Genomic DNA, 13,884 nt, shown 5'->3' with positions numbered 1-13,884 from the left:
GGTCATGGACCATGTGAGAAATGGTGTTTTAATTCGGCTGAGATTTCTGTAATTTCTGTTAAGAACTGGTGCCCCTTCCCCTTGTAATTCCGTTGAGCACAAAATCTCTTCTATTCCAAGAAGAGTTGCATATCTGCATAGCTGGCTCACCCTAAATAAGTGACTTGTCAGTAATGAAGACATTGTCTTAAGTTATGCATGTTAAAATAGCCAAATAGAATCTGTGCCCTCTTTTACTTTACTTTTTTGTATGTTTATGTGAAGTGTTGCCACCTGTATTCTGGTTAAATCCTCAGATATGTTTCCAAATGACGTTTAGCTAAATTGTAATCACTGTGCTCCTGGAATGAATAGGAGTGTGGGAAATCCAAAGTAGTTGAAAATACCAACGTCATTCATAGACTAAGACCTCATGGTTCATCTCCCTCTGTGCTTTTCATTTATTTCATTCACCCAGAATCCCATACAGACCACTCCCAGTTGCTCTTGTGCCTCTTTTTTGTGATAACCAATAGAGGTCACATCAGTAACTCCAGTTGCTCCCCAGTGCACTTAGACTGAAACATGAATTCCCCGTGGGACTGAGTTGTTCTTGCCCGCTGCCCTGATGCCTCATTCCTGCACTTCTGCCACACTGGCGTCCTTTCTTAAAATCATTTTCACATGGATCCCCTAACACGCGTGGTTCCCTCTGCCTGAAATGCCCTTCCCCATGCTTTCTGTTCTGCTGTCGGCATCTCATCTTTTTGTTCTAGTCTCAGTTCTCAGGAAACCTCCCATGCCCACTCTTTCTAAAAGACAACCTCACACACACACACACACACACACACACACACACACACACACACACGATCAGCAATAATCATGATGGATCCTCTATTTATCTTCTTCCTGACATTTCCCAGATTCTGAAATGACCTTGCTTGCTTGCTGATTGGAAGCATTCCCCTTTGGAATGTGAACTCTTTTCAATCAGAGACCTTTGTCTTATTTACTGCTATGTCACCAGCATCTAGTAGATGTTGAATTAACATCTGTAGAATGGAGGTCCAATACTGAAGACCCAGACCATAAGAACAGGCAGAATCAAGAAGCGGAGGTTGGCTCAGAGGAGGACTCTGAGGACTCTGTGTGTGCCTTGGCTCTTGAAGAAGGAGCGCCAACTCTGTGCTCTGCTCTCAGCTAGGCCAGACCCTCCTCCCTCCCTCAGCTCAGGATGAGAGGCAGATAAGGCATGTTCGGGGGAACATGCAGGCTTCTCTGCAGCTGGCACAGTAAAGCCTGCAGCAGCAGCCATGAGGGTTTCAGCACATTAAGGGTTGTCCTTGGGCTTCATTTGGGCTCAGTTGGAGAGGTTGATTACTGCGGGTTAAAGGAACAGTTTTCCCACCTCAAGCTGCATTCAGAGTGGATCCTCCCCTGTGTCTTTGTCTTTCTAGTGATTCTCAGCAAGACACCTACCCTAAACAGGAAGGAAATCTGATTTAGTGTCCTCTTTTGCTGTGAGTTTTTCTACCTGCCTTGGGATATGACCTAATAGTTTGGGAATTTATATCTTCTGGGACAGAACAATGAAGCGATTGTATATTTGAGTAATTTGATTAATGCCCGTGTCTCACTCTGGACTTCACATTCCGTGATAACAATGACTTCGATTTGCCAGGGCTCTACCTCCTGGACCCAGCCCTGTGTCCTGCACATCAGAGGCATTCAGCAAACACTCCCGGAGTGCGTGCGGTGATGTGTGTTCTCAGCCTCTGCATCTGTGCCCCAGCTTCCCCATACCACTCAGTGTTTCCTTCCTTTCCGCTGACAAATCAGGCATTATTATTCCCGGTAATAAAAAGTACAAGACCTTTCTTTTCACTGGGTCTTCACACCTGCCCAGGAATTGAAAAAGATAATTGCCTCGGTGGGATGTGGAAGTCTCTCATACGCTAGTGTTGAATGCTTCATAGAGGGAAAGGATGAAGTTTGGACAACGAATTATTTCTAAAACAGGAAATAATCACCTCTTTTATGAAATGAGCAAATAACTCAAAGGTTTGCTGCAGATAATGGCAAATACTATGTAGACCTTGACCTTGTTTTGCACATTAGATGCATTTCTTACAAAGGAGTATGTAGTGAATATTTATATGGCAAATTCCATTTTCTCACTGACTTCCATTATTATCTCAATAAATGTTTTGACCAGAAAAAATTAGCCTCAACACAGCAAATCACATTTTAAAGAATGTTCAGCTTTTGCTGGTGTGTAGCCTAAGTACATTTAATTCCCTCCTGCAAGGGGAATTAATCAAATGGACAATTGATCCGTATAACCTCTGCACATTCATTAAAGGCACACCCGCATTACAGTACATCCAACTGACTATGCCTGTTTCTTTGGAATTTCCTACTGGCTGGATGGGACTTAAATATATGAGTACAAGGGCCCAGCCATTGTTGGAGGACTTTGGCCCGATGCTAAGTTGAAAAACTAAATGTAAATGTTTTCAGGTTGAACAAAAGCACTGATCTTTGTTGTTTCTTATTCTTCGGGTGATTTGTTCCCCCTTCTGCTCCCTTTCCCTCACCTTCATACACAGACGCCCCTTTCAGCCCTGTGTTGTGTTAAGTACTATTTTAATCAACTGGTTTTCAATTTTGAGTACCTCTTAATTTCTTAGGAACTGCTGCAAGTAGGTAAAATACAATTGATTCATGAGTTTTTGAAGGTGATTGGCTGGACAAGGACACAACTAGCCAAGGTCATATGCTTTCTTTAAAGTTTTTAATCTGATATTTTTCCGGGAAAATTTAGTAATCTGTAAACAAAGAAAATACGAGTTGCTCAATTAATATTGTTAATATTTAGTCTGTGTCCTTTTACATGGAGACTTTGAAAAAGTGAAGTTGCAATCATATGCTATATATAAAATATCAGAGATTGCTTCCTTTATGTAACATTACATCATGTGCATATCCTCTAAATATTCTTCTAACATACTAATAGCTGAATTACCTTCTATTTAGAAGTATTATGCAATATAACCACATAATGGAATATTTAAGTTATAGCTATGCTTTTACTATTAAAAATAGAGCTGCCATAGACTCATTTACACATAAATTTTTACTACTCATTATTTCCTCAGGATAGTCCAATAAGCAAGATAATTAGATGATACATATTTCATATTATTCTTGGAAAAAAATGTTTGCACTCTTACTAGCAGTTTATGAGAGTGTTCACCTCTCACCATCTTCACAGACATCAAGTATTATTGTTAAAAATGTTATTTTATAAGTCAGAATATTAGTGCATTTGGATTTGGACAGCCTTAATTACAAGCTTGAACATTTTTATGTGCTTATTGGCTATTAGATTTCTTTCTCCTGTGAATTGTTACCGTCATTGCCCATTTTATTACTCTTATACTTAGAAAGTCCTTGCCCATTTCAAGATCAGTTTAATATAATATTGACCTATAATATAGCTTATTTTGTTTTACTTTTTCTGTAACCTTTACAATTCTTTGGTAAACTTTTTGACTATTGAGTAAAGTGATTGTTCTCATCAGAACATTTTGGTTACATGTGATAGAAGCCAAACTCATACTAACTTAAAACAGAAAAAGGACTTGTTATCTCTCATACCTGGAAAATGAGTCCAGCTTGCTGCAGTGTAAACAGGGAGATACCGAAGCTTGAACTCTCTGTCTCATATTGTGGCTTTGCTTTCTTCAGAATGTTGACTTCTTTCTTGCATAGAATTTCTTTCTTTGGCTCAAGATGGTCTCCATGCCCACACCTTTATGACTCCTGACCCAGAAGGAAGACAGTGTTTCCCAGTACCATATATGAGATTCCTTGAAGGGACTCTGATTGATCCTGTTTGGATCATACTCCGAGCCAATCACTGTGACCAATGAGATTGAGTATTTTGCCTAGCCCGAGCCTTGTGTCCACCCCTGATGATTGACAGCTCCATTGGAGACACCCTGTATATACATATGTGTGTGTGTATATATATATATATATACACACACACATATGTATAAACAATTTTATTGAGGTTTATTTTACATATCAAAAATTCCACCATTCCCTATGTACAATTCAATGTTTTTAGTAACTTTATTGAGTAGCATAACCACCACCATAAATCAGCTTTACATTTTGATCCCCCTCAGAAAGAACCCTCATGCCCATTATAGTTAATTCTCATTCCTATGTCCAGCCCCAGGCAACCCCTAACCTACTTTCTTTCAATTTGTCTTCTTCTGAACATTTCTTATAAATGAAACTATACAGCGTGTGGTCTCTTGTGTCTGGCTTCTTTCATTTTGCACAGTGTTCTGGGGGTTCATCCATGGCAGAGACTGTGTCAGTAGTTGCTTCCTTTTGTTTCTGAATAATTTTCCATTTAATAGATACAACACATTTTCTCTATCCAATCACCAGTTGACAGACACTTAGCTTATTTCTAGTTTTTGGCTATTAAAATAATGCTGCTGGGAACATTTGGGTACAAGCTGTTGGGTAGACATATGTTTTCATTTCTCTCAGGTGGCTGCCAGAATTTCTTGAAAATTTCTGGGTGGTAGGGCCATTGTATTTTTAAATTTTTGAGAAACTGTGCAACTATTTTCCAAAGTGGCTGGATCATTGTAGTGTATGAGTGTTCGTATTTCTCAATATCCTTGACATTTATTACAGTCTGCTTATTTGTTATAACCATGCTAGTGGATATGAAGTAGTTTCTCATTGGAGTTTTAATTTGCATTTCCCCTAAAATGACATTAAGTACCTTTTCATGCGCTTGTTAACAATTTGTATATCTTCTTTGGCATAATCTTTGTTCATATCTTTTGCTTAATGTTTGGTCTGTTTGCAAATATTTCATAGTTTGCAAACATTTTGTCCCAGTCTGTTGCTTATCTTTTAATTTTCTTAATGGTGTTTTTTGAAGTACAAAAGTTTTTAATTTTGCTGAAGTCCAATTTGTCTAATTTTTCTTGTATGGACCATGCTTTTGGTGCTATAGCTAAGAAATCTTTGCTTAATTTTAGTATACCTTTAACTTTCTTCTCACTTGTGTATAGGGGAAATTTGATTTTTGTAAATTTATCTTCTATTCTTCCTTGTATTAAAAATTCTAAGAATTTTACTCTTGATTCTCTTGAGTTTTCTAAGTCACTTCTAGAATTTCTAATCATATTTGAAACATACACATAATATGAAGCATAATTATAACTGCTCAAGCTTAGTTACTAGATGTGTTAGTTATTTTTGCCAGAGAGTTCACATATCAGCTATTGCTCTCAGTTCTTTCTATCATGCTTTGAGAAAGACATTTACCAACTAGTGTAGGCAAAGGGAAAGATGAGCCCTGGGTGATGAAAGATCTCATAACCAAATGGCACAAGGAATAGATCCTAGAATTGAGGGCATTTATCCTGAGGACAGACAATTTTCAAATTTCAAATATTAAAATGATGTAAAATGGATAGATGTGTTTTAGGCTGATGCTGAGGGTATTCTTCTCCCATTAATGCTGTTTGTCATGTTGATCTTGGAACCTATTAAAAGCTCTGGGTCTTTTTCCTGTGAGCTACCAGCTAACCACATCTCCTCCATTCTGCCTGTGTGGAAGTATTTGTGAGGTTAATTTGCATTTGTCCTTAAATTCCACTATTTTGGTCTACCCCACCATTTTCAATTGCTAAAATTATTTAGAACTTTGGTCTATCTTCTATCTAAACAATCGTTTCTTTAATTCAAATTGCCAATAAACATACTGAACATCAGAGACCTGAGTCCTGGTGATACCACTGGAGGCCTCCACCAGGTAGACTGAACATTACATCTGTGTTCATTCCTCAGCTATGATTATTGAACCATGTGGTAGGTAGAATTCTAAGAATAATCCCCAATGGCATTTTCCCTTATATAATCACCTCCCCTTTAAGCATAGGTGAAAACTATAACTATGATGGTGTCATTCTCATTATTTTGTTTTGCTTTATGGCAAACGAGAAATTATTCAGTTGCACTCAATGCAATCATATGAACCCATGTATCTTCTCACTGAGGGCAGTGTGGAGGTCAAAGAAATCTGAAGCATAGGAAGAATTTGACATGCCATTGCTGATTTTGAGGATGGAGGGAACCACATGTAAGGATGGTAGAATGGCCTCTAGTTGCTGAGAGATGCCCTGCCCAACAGCAACCAACGAGGACCTCAGTCTTACAGCTGGTAGGTACTTAATTCAGCAAAGAACTCAAATGAGCTTGGAAGCAGACTTTCCCCCAGAGTATCCAGAAAAGAGTCCGGCCAACTGATACCTTGATTTTGGCCTTTAAAATCCTCAATAGAGGACACACCTGGACTTCTGACCTACAGAAGTGAGGTAACAAATGAGCATTGTTTTAAGCCACTTCGTGTGTGGCAATTTCTTACATGGCAATGGAAAGCGAATGCAAGCCAGCTGGGATCCCACCAGCTGTAAGATTAGCCAGACCACATTTCTGGGATAGCTACAGGATCTTCATAGCTGAAATCAAGATATCACACCATAGGTTTTTCTTTAATCTGCCAGTTGAACAACTATATCAAAAACAGAAAAGCTACATTTCATGTATTTTTTACTTTAAAAAGTAATACCTTGAAAGTGCTTGGCTTCCTATTTTTCAAGGTGTTTGTCATATCTCTTGTCTCATCTTATTCTCACAAAAACCTAGAGGGGCAGATAAGAACAAAGCCTGTAGAAAGCATTTGCCCAAAGAAGTCAAGACTGACTTCAGGTCAATATCAGCAAGGCCTTTCAAACAATTAGAACTGGCCCACTGCGGAAGGAGCTGCCTTCTATAATAACAAATCAGCCTTGCTGGAAGAAAAGGTTATGTGATCATATTTGAAGGACTTAAAAATGGGAGTGAGCCTGGCATGGTTAAAGAGCCAAACCTCTGAGGTCTCTTCCAACACCAAAGGTTCTGTGTTCCCATTAAGCAACCAAACTAACTCGATCTATTATCTGTGTTGGGGTTACCTGGCTAGGCAAGAGCTCTTCTTAAAAGATTTCTTGCCATTCTCACAATTGCTCTTGTTTTTGAAGAAGCACATTTATCTGGATTCCTTTGTACAAAAAAAAAATAGTGTGTGGTACTTTTTTTAAGTCACCAAGGTCTAATAACGTGACTAAGTCTCACATACTTTGCAGTAGAAGCAAGTTTTGAACTCGACTCCTGAGTCCTTGCCTTAAACCATTATGGCATGACCTGCATGCCCCCCCCACACTAAAAACAGGCAGAAGTAGCTGCCTTGGATGTTTAAACAGGTGGACAATCCAACAAGACCACAGATGGCAACTTAGAGCAGGAGCGTGTGTCCCGAAGGACTAGGACATCCTGCTGGCTTGGTGGCCCAAGCATAATACCCTCAAGCAGAAGAGGAAAATACTGCTTCTTACTTTTCTTTGTGTTTTCTCGTGGCTCAAGCTGAAGCCCCACTGCCCCAGCCATGGTTATTACAAATCCTCAGACAGTCTGATTTCCCTCCCTGAGCCTCAGTCTACCCATCTGGGAAATAAAAGGATTGGGTCAGCTGATCTCAAAACTCCCCTCCAGCTCTAGAATCCTATTATTATGGGAAAAAATATATTTTGGCATTTTCTCCCAAGGGCTGCTTCTGGGGGTATTCAAAAGCTCAGTAGGTACTCAAAAACATACCCCATTCCACTGATTTTTTTTTTCCAAGAGATTCTTGAGTTTTCTCTGAGAATTCTATTTCTACAAAACTTGGGGCTTCAGATTCCTTGACAGCCCTCCAGCTTCAGAGAATAGAGGTCTGGGGTTGCCCTCTGGCTAGCAGAGGAGGCAGCTATAGAACAGAAAGAGGGTGGAAGGGAGGATGGAGAACAAAAACACAGGATCTTGGATTCTGCTGGTCCAGACAGCTGCCTGTCCTGTGGGAGGCACAGAGCTTTGGCAGGCCTCCAGTAGTTGTAGTAGAAGCCCGAGGCTGGGAGAGGTGGAAGGCATCGGGGCCAATCTGGAACCAGAACTCAGGCCAGGAGGGTGAGTATCATGAAGGCTGCACATAGGATGCCTTGAAGATCTGGCTAAAAATGTTTGAGAAAGGAAAGATGCATTGACAAAGGATAATAGTGACCGCATAAGGTGAGATGGGACTCAGCTTCTCAGCTTGCCCCTGACTCCCCTCACATCCTGGCTAAGATCCAGGCCAGCCTGACAGATCAACAGCTTAGTCCCTCTGGAAAAGTGAGATGGCTGTGTGAACCCAGCTCATCAGGGGTTACATGCAGTTCGTTCCCTGATCAGCTGAGTCCCATATTCCACTACACAGGAAACCTCCAGGTTCCTGGGGAAACTTACCTGGGCTTCACTTTCGAAGAGGGAAGTAGATACAGGAATTTCACACTTAACTAAAGAAGAATTCAGGAACTCACTTCAAGTCTTTGCAAACCACTTTGTTGTCCCCGTCACCATCTGGCATGAAAAGTGTTAACTCAGTGTTTCTGGTCAACTGTAGACATCAGATTCAGATATAAAGAGAATTCATTTTGGAGGCTCCCTCAGACTGCAAGTTGAGAGCATACACACAGTATTGATTTGCTAGGTATTAAAAAGTTAGGCCAGTGCACATTATTAACAGCTTTAATGAGGTATAAGTTAAGTGCCTTAAAGTTCACCCATGACGAATGTACAATTCAATGATTTTTAGTAAATTCATAGAGTGGTGCAACCATTACCACAATCTACTTTTAAAACTTTGCCATCACTCCATGTGCAGTCACTACCCACTCTCCTGCTTCCCAGGCAGCCACTGATCTGCTGTCTCCATTTTCTGGAGAAATGTCATAAATGAAATAATATAATATGGAATCTTTGGCATCTGACTTCTTTCAGTCAGCATAATGTTTTTAAGGTTCATCTACATTGTACCTTGTATCAGTTCCTCATTCGTTTATATTGCTTGGCTACATCACATTTTGTTTATCCATTCACTGCAGATGGACATTTGAGTTTTTTCCAGTTTCTTGGTGTTATGAATATTGCTGCTGTAAACATTCCTGCATAAATCTTTGTATGAACATATTCTTATTTCCCTTGGGTAAACCCCTAGAAGGGGAATTACTGAATCATACAGTAAGCTTTACTTTTTAAGAAACTGCAAAACTGTCTTCCAAATTAGCTGCGCCATTTTACATTCCTAGCAGCAATGTATGAGGTTTCCAGTTTTTCCATACCCTCGTCAACCCTTGTGATTGTCTCTTTTTGATTATAGCCATTCTAGCTGGTATGTTGCGCTATCTCATTTTGGATTTAATTTGCATTTCCTCAATGACTGATGATTTTAAACATCTTTATGTGCTTATTACCAAAAGGCACATTTCAAAGTCAATAGAAATATAAGTTCTTTTTTTTAATTTTGGTATCATTAATATAAAATCACATGGGCAACACTGTGGTTACTAGATTCCCCCCATTATCAAGTCCCCACCACATACCTCATTACAGTCACTGTCCATCGATGTAGTAAGATGCTATAGAGTCACTAGTTGTCTTCTCTGTGCTACACTGCCTTCCCCATGCCCCACCCTACATTATGTGTGCTAATCGTAATGCCGCTTATTCCCCTTCTCCCTCCCTTCCCACCCACCCTCCCCAGTCCCTTTCCCTTTGGTAACTGTTAGTCCATTCTTGGGTTCTGTGAGTCTGCTGCTGTTTTGTTCCTTTAGTTGTTGCTTTGTTTTTATGCTACACATATGAGTGAAATAATTTGGTACTTGTCTTTCTCCACCTGACTTATTTCACTGAGCATAATACCCTCTAGCTCCATCCATGTTTTTGCAAATGGTAGGATCTGTTTTCTTCTTATGGCTAAATAATATTCCATTGTGTATATGTACCACATCTTTTTTATCCATTCATCTACTGATGGACACTTAGGTTGCTTCCATTTCTTGGCTATTGTACATAGTGCTGCGATAAACATAGGGGTGCATATGTCTTTTTGAAACTAGGATCGTACATTCTTAGGGTAAATTCCTAGGGCTGGAATTCATGGGTCAAATGGTATTTCTATTTTGAGTTTTTTGAGGACCCTCCATACTGCTTTCCACAATGGTTGAACTAGTTTACATTCCCACCAGCAGTGTACGAGGGTTCCTCTTTCTCAGTATCCCAACCAGCATTTGTTGATCCTAGTCTTTTCTATGTTGGCCACCCTAACTGGTGTGAGGTGATATCTCATTGTGGTTTTAATTTGCATTTCCCTGATAATTAGTGATGTGGAGCATCTTTTCATGTGTCTGTTGGCCATCTGAATTTCTTCTTTGGAGAAGTGTCTGTTCATATTCTCTGCCATTTTTTAATAGGGTCATTTGCTTTTTGGATGTTGAGGCATGTGACTTCTTTATATACTTTGGATGTTAACCCCTTGTTGGATATGTCACTTACAAATATATTCTCCCATACTGTAGGATGCCTTTTTGTTCTGCTGATGCTGTCCTTTGCTCTGCAGAAGCCTTTTAGCATGATGTAGTCCCACTTGTTCATTTTTTATTGTGTTTCCCTTGCGTGAGGAGATGCATTCAGGATAACGTTGCTAATGTTTATATTCAAGAGATTTTTGCCTATATGTTCTTCTAAGACTTTTATGGTTTCATGACTTACATTCAGGTCTTTGATCCATTTTGAGTTTACTTTTGTGTATGGGGTTAGACAATAATCCAGTTTCATTTCTCTTGCATATAGCTGTCCAGTTTTGCCAACACCACTCGTTGAAGAGACTGTCATACTCCATTGTATATCCATGGTTCCTTTATAATATATTAATTGACCATATATACTTGGGTTTATATCTGGGCTCTCTAGTCTGTTCCATTGGTCTATGGGTCTGTTCTTGTGCCAGTACCAAATTGTCTTGATTGATTACTGTGGCTTTGTAGTAGAGCTTGAAGTCTGGGAGCGTAATCCCCCTGGATTTATTCTTCCTTCTCAGGATTGCTTTGGCTGTTATGGGTCTTTTGTGGCTCCTTGTCAATTTTAGAACTATTTGCTCTAATTTGTTGAAGAATGCTGTTGGTATTTTGATAGGAATTGCATTGAATCTGTAGATTGCTTTAGGCAGGATGATGTTTTTGACAATATTAATTCTTCCTAGCCAAGAGCATGGGATGAGTTTCCATTTGTTAGTGTTCTCTTTAATTTCTCTCATGAGTGTCTTGTAGTTTCAGAGTATAGGTCTTTCACTTCCCTGGTTAGGTTTTTTCCAAGGTATCTTATTCTTTTTGATGCAATTGTGAATGGAATTTTTTTCCTGATTTCTCTTTCTGCTAGTTCTTCATTAGTATATAGGAATGCAACTGATTTCTGTGTATTAATTTTGTGTCCTGCAACTTTGCTGAATTCAGATACAAGACCTAGTAGTTTTGGAGTGGATTCTTTAGGGTTTTTTTTATGTACAATATCATATTATCTGCAAACAGGGACAGTTTGACTTCTTCCTTGCTAATCTGGATGCCTTTTATTTCTTTGTGTTGTCTGATTGCTGTGGCTAGGACCTCTGGAACTATGTTGAATAAAAGTGCTGAGAGTGGGCATTTTTGTCTTGTTCCCAGTATTAAAGGAAAAGCTTTCAGCTTCTTGCTGTTAAGTATGATGTTGGCTGTGGGTTTGTCATATACAGCCTTTATTATGTTGAGGTACTTGCCCTTATACCCATTTTGTTGAGAGTTTTTATCATGAATGGATGTTGAATTTTGTCGAATGCTTTTTCACCATCTATGGAGATGATCATGTGGTTTTTGTCCTTCTTTTTGATGTGGTGAATGATGCTGATGGATTTTTGAATGTTGTACCATCCTTACATCCCTGAGATGAATCCCACTTGATCATGATGGATGATCTTTTTGATGTATTTTTGAATTCAGTTTGCTAATATTTTGTTTAGTATTTTTGCATCTATGTTCATCAGGGATATTTGTCTGTGATATTTTATTTGTGGTGTCTTTGCCCTGCTTGATATTAGAGTGATGTTAGCCTCATAGAATGAATTTGGTAGTATTCCCTCCTCTTCTATTCTTTGGAAAACTTTAAGGAAGGTGGGTACTAGGTCTTTACTAAATGTTTGATAAAATTCATCAGGGAAACGATCTAGTACAGGAGTTTTGTTTTTAGGTAGGTTTTTATTACCAATTCAATATCCTTGCTGGTAATTGGTCTATTCAGATTATCTGTTTCTTTCTGGGTCAGACTTGGAAAGTTGTGTTTTTCTAGAAAGTTGTCGATCTCTTCTAGGTTATCCAGTTTGTTAGCATATAATTTTTCATAGTATTCTCTCATAAAACTTGGTATTTCTATGGTGTCCATAGTGATTTTTCCTTTCTCATTTCTGAGTGTGTTTATGTGTGTAGACTTTTTTTCTTGATAAGTCTGGCTAGGGGTTTATCTATTTTGTTTATTTTTTCAAAGAACCAGCTCCTGCTTTCATTGATTCTTTCTATTGTTTTATTCTTCTCAATTTTATTTATTTCTGTTCTAATTTTTATTATGTCTCTTCCTCTACTGACTTTGGGCCTCATTTGTTCTTCCTTTTCTTGTTTTGTTAATTGTGAATTTAGACTGTTCATTTGGGATTGTTCTTCTTTCCTGAGGTAGGCCTGTATTGCAATATATTTCCCTCTTAGCACAGCCTTTGCTGTGTCCCACAGATTTTTGTGGTGTTAAATTATTATTGTCATTTGTCTCCATATATTGCTTGATCTCTGTTTTTATTTGGTCATTGATCCATTGATTATTTAGGAGCATGTTATTAAGCCTCCATGTGTTTGTGGGCTTTTTCATTTTCTTTGTCTAATTCCTTTCTAGTTTCATACCTTTGTGGTCTGAGAAGCTGATTGGTACAATTTTAATCTTTTTAAATTTACTGAGGCTCTTTTTGTGGCTTAGTATATGATCTATTTTTGAAAATGTTCCATGTGCACTTGAGAAGAATGTGTGTCCTGTTGCTTTTGGATGGAGTGTTCTGTAGATGTCCGTTAGGTCCATCTGTTCTCTATGTTGTTCAGTGCCTCTGTCTCTTATTGTCTGTCTGGCTGATCTGTCCTTTGGAGTGAGTGGTGTGTTGAAGTCTCCTAAAATGAATGAATTGCATTCTATTTCTCCCTTTAATCCTGTTAGTATTTGTTTCACATTAGTAGGTGATCCTGTATTGGGTGCATAGATATTTATAACAGTTAAATCCTCTTGTTGGACTGACCCCTTTATCATTATGTATTGTCCTTCTTTATCTCTTGTTGCCTTATTTATTTTGAAGTCTATTTTGTCTGATACAAGTACTGCAACTCCTGCTTTTTTCTCCCTGTTAGTTGCATGAAATATCTTTTTTCATCCCTTTACTTTCAGTCTGTATATATCTTTGTGTTTGAAGTGAGTCTCTTCTAGGCGGCATATAGATAGGTCTTGTTTTTTAATCCATTCAGTGACTGTGTCTTTTGATGGGTGCATTCAGACCATTTACATTTAGGGTAATTATCGATAGGTATGTGCTTATTGCCATTGCAGACTTTAGGTTCATGGTTACCAAAGGTTCAAGGGTAATTCCCTTATTAACAGTCTAATTTAACTCACTTTGTGTGCTATTACAAACAGAACGTAAAGGTTCTTTTTTCCCCCTCCTTTTTCTTCCTTCTCCATTCTTTGTATGTTATGAATCATATTCTGTACTCTTTGTCTATCCCTTGGGTGACATCTATTTAGCCTGAAGAATACTTCCATCTATAGGAGTCCCTCCAAAATGCACTGTAGAGGTGGTTTGTGGGAGGTAAATTCTCTCAACTTTTGCTTATCTGAAAATTGTTCAGTCCCTCC

The sequence above is a fragment of the Manis pentadactyla genome, chromosome 4 (genome assembly GCF_030020395.1).
Source record: "Manis pentadactyla isolate mManPen7 chromosome 4, mManPen7.hap1, whole genome shotgun sequence".
Lineage (NCBI taxonomy): Eukaryota > Metazoa > Chordata > Mammalia > Pholidota > Manidae > Manis > Manis pentadactyla.
The sequence above is the reverse complement of the archived record's forward strand: the minus strand, read 5'-3'. Positions refer to the sequence as shown.